Genomic DNA, 3,962 nt, shown 5'->3' with positions numbered 1-3,962 from the left:
TTTTTTAATTTATGGCTTACTATTATAAAATCACATAACGCTGTTTGCAAGTGGACTAAATACTCATATACACTTCGGTACGCACATACAGCATCTGGCAAAACACTGCTAGCAGCACACCAGCCACTTCGTTCGCCAACTATAATCGGGACAGCGCGCATGACGAATTCTTAAACCAGGTACGCAGCAACGAGTATAAAAAGAGGAACAAGTACGCAGTCGAGTCAGTCTTGCTAGCTAAGTGTTTAACTTAACTAGTCGGTTGGGGCTTGGTGGTGTGTCTTTAGACGCGGTAATTCGTCTCTGACTAGTTGGCCCAAACATAGCTTGACCAGTCGGTTGGCGCCTGGTGGTGCGTCTGTCAGACGCGCTAATTCGTCTCTGGCTGGTTAATCCAAGCACGGCTTTACCAACCGGTTGGCGTCTGGTGGTGTGTCTTGCGGACGCGCTAATTCGTCTCCGGCTGGCCGAGCCGCGATTACCGCCGCCCCCATTCCAGCCCCTACTCACGTAGTGTGCGATTATGGGAACGGCGGTACCTGACGCCGTGAGTCTTGCTAGGTCGTTCCACTACACCGGTTGCCGAGCCGCCGAGTACTAGTACGAACAACCTGTTGCTATTAGAAGTTACCCGCTGCCGAAGATCACCCGTCGGGGCGCGACCTTTGGTCACCGTTGCACAGCAGTTGCTCGGAGCCCCCCGCCGTGCCGCCGCCGCTGGTCCCCGCTGCTCAACAGTTGCTGAGAACCACCCGCCGTGCTGCTAGCGCCCTCACCGTTGCTCCTGAGAGCCACCCGCCGTGCTCTCCCCACTTGGCTCTTCAGTAGTCACCGTCATCCGCTCCGACCCGACCGCTCGAAGCCAACAAACGTCGCTATACTCTCTCCCTCCCCCTCTCTTTGGGCATAAGGTTGCTGGCACTCTGGTCATAGCGCTGTGTGTGTTTTCGAAGTAAATACACGAGATTAGTGTGTTTTATTTGGTGGGGGTTAGTGGAATCTTCGCTGGATTCTGGATCGGATGAGTTCACCTCAGCCCTCGACAAAACCCACCTCATAAATGGCGCCCGAGCAGGGACCCAGCTCAGCAGGCGCATGTGCAAAAAACTTAACAAGCGCCAATATTGCGGAAGCGGGCTCGCCGAACACCAACAGATGACATACGCGCCAGCGAGAGTAACACCGATAGGCTGAACGTCGACTCCCTCAGCTGGATCTACCTGCTAAAGAAGTAAAAGTTAATAGAGGAGTGCATGCGGCACCGAATTTTTGTAGAGGGATACACAGTTGCCGACCTGCGCAACGCGCTTAGCGCATACGTGAAAGCGAAGCGACACCGCAAATCAACAAAGGATCTATTGAGAGGCTTGGAAGAAGAGATTAAAGCAGAAGTGGAGAGGCCAGTAAAGCTGCAACCCAGCACCATTCCCACCGTCAGGATCGACAACAGCAGTTCACAGCCAGGGAAAATGAAGCATACTACAGCAAAGCGTAATGAGATCAGCGAAGCAGAGCTAATGAATACCGTTCGGCGATGGGACGTACACTTTTCGGGGGGGCGACGCGCTGCACGACTTCCTGGAGAGAATCGAAGAGCTAGTCGAGTGCTATCGCATCCCACTGGACAACCTCCTCCCAACCTTATCTGAAGTGTTGCGTGGGAAGGCCCTCCAATGGTTCCGCGTACGAAAGCCACAGATAAATTCGTGGTCAGCGTTCCGCGCAGAAGTAGAGCGGTTCTTCCTCCCAAGGCGACATGAAGCCAGCTGGAAGATGCCATCCGGCAGCGCCACTATAGACGCTTATACGCCAATACCCGACTATGTGCGGAGAGGGTCACCTGGAACGCATCTACGCTGGCCTACGTATGGAGTATCGTCTCTTCGTCAAGTGAGGGGAGTTTAAAACGATCAAGGAGCTGATGGATCTCCCGACGAATTTGAGCATCTGAAAGGCGAGGATGGCAGAAATGGCAGACAAGCAGCACACAGCGTTGCAAAGGACGCGGGCACCTCCGATTCCGTTGCCGAAAGACGAAAAGACTGTTCTGCTCTAGGTGCGGTCGAGATAACGGCTTCTCCAGGGATTGTCCGTGCAACACTGCCACCATTAAGCCGCCCCGCAAAATACGCAGCACCGGAACAGTTCCGATCGCCACCGTCCCTGTGGGCACTAACACCCAACAAGGAGGAAAAGTAGATGGTCGCTACTATATAAATGTGAGCGTAGAAGGTATGAGCGTACGAGCACTATTGGACACCGGCGCAATGCTCCCCTGCATCGAAGAGCCCATACGTCAACACCTAGAAGAGGGGAAAATCCGGCAGCGACCTTATCACCGAAATGTACAACTGGCCGATCAAACATGCGTCTCCAGCTTGTACACTTATCCAGTAAGGATAACGTTCAACGAGCGAGCAACAACCATCCTGGCATTGGCACTCCCAAATCTCGCAGAACGCATGATCCTGGGGAAGTATTTCCTTAGGGACAGAGGAGTCATCCTCTCCCTGGATGGACAACCACTGCCCACACCCACACCGCGAACAACGGATTCACCCGCCCAGCTGTACGCATTAACCGAGAACATCTGAACGGCGAACAGAATGAGCAGCTGGTCGAATTCCTTACACACCACCAGCAGACCTTCAGCAGAATTAACGGACCCAGCACCGTCGCTGAGCATGTAATCACCCTTAAGCACAACCGGCCACTGAAACAGCGTTACTACCCCCGCAACCCGGCCATGCAACAGGTGATCAATGCGGAAGTCGATGAGCTACTGGCAGCTAAGTGGATCGAACCATCAAAGAGCGCGCACAGCTCGCCGATTTTCCTAGTTCGTAAGAAGCAAGGGAGCTGGAGGATGTGCATAGACTACCGTCAACTCAACGCCGCCAGCGAACCAGAGACATACCCGCTGCTCCAGATCGGAGCAATCCTCGACCAGCTCAGAGAGGCGATGTACATATCCACGATTGATTTGAAAAATGGCTACTGGGAGATACCCATATCCAAAGGATCACGGCCGTACACCGCCTTCACCGTCCCAGGGAGGGGGCTGTTTCAGCGCGCTCTTGACGAGATCCTCGGTCCCGAACTCCAGCCGAAGGTATTTGCATATCTAGATGATATAATCGTCCTAGGAGACACCTTCGACGAACTCATGAGCAATCTACGCGAAGTGTTCGAACGACTCCAGAGAAAGAGCATGCACGTAAACTTCGACAAATGTAGCTTTGTGCAACAGAAGCTCCACCACCTCGGCCACATCGTTAGCTCAGAGGGAATACACACTGACCCTGCAAAAATATCCGCCGTACAAGAATATCCGAGAGTTGCGTCGATTCCTCGGTCTCGCATCATGGTACCGTCCTTCGTCGCCGATTTCTCCACGCTTGCAGCACCACTCAACCAACTGCTAACGAAAGGCCAGACTTGGGTATGGGACGCACCATAAGCAAACGCGTTCCTTGCATTAAAACAGAAGCTGACGAGCGCGTCAGTTCTCTGCTGACCCCACTTCAGCCGCCCCTTTTTCCTCTAAACCGACGCCAGCGGAGAAGGGCTCGGAGTGGTCCTGTTTCAACGTCACTCCAACCACGAGAGTCGTAGCGTACGCCAGCCGAAGCCTGAATGACCTGGAGAAGCGGTATTCAGCCACTGAACAAGAGTGCCTCGCCGTGCTATGGGGAATCCGCAAGATGAGACCGTACCTGGAAGGATACCACTTCACAGTAATCACCGACCACCACTCATTAACGTGGCTAAACTCGCTACAGAACCCATCCGGACGACTGGCGAGATGAGAGCTCGAACTCCAACAGTATAACTCGGACATCGAATATCGGAAGGGAGCGCTGAACGTAGTAGCACATGCACTCTCACATGGGAAGTCGTCAACGCCGACTTTGTCGGACCGCTTCCACGCTCCAAACAAGGAAACACGTGCCTACTCGTCC

The sequence above is a fragment of the Rhagoletis pomonella genome, unplaced genomic scaffold (genome assembly GCF_013731165.1).
Source record: "Rhagoletis pomonella isolate Grant_MI unplaced genomic scaffold, Rhpom_1.0 Rhpom_scaffold_00238, whole genome shotgun sequence".
Taxonomy (NCBI): domain Eukaryota; kingdom Metazoa; phylum Arthropoda; class Insecta; order Diptera; family Tephritidae; genus Rhagoletis; species Rhagoletis pomonella.
This window is presented reverse-complemented; position numbering follows the sequence as displayed.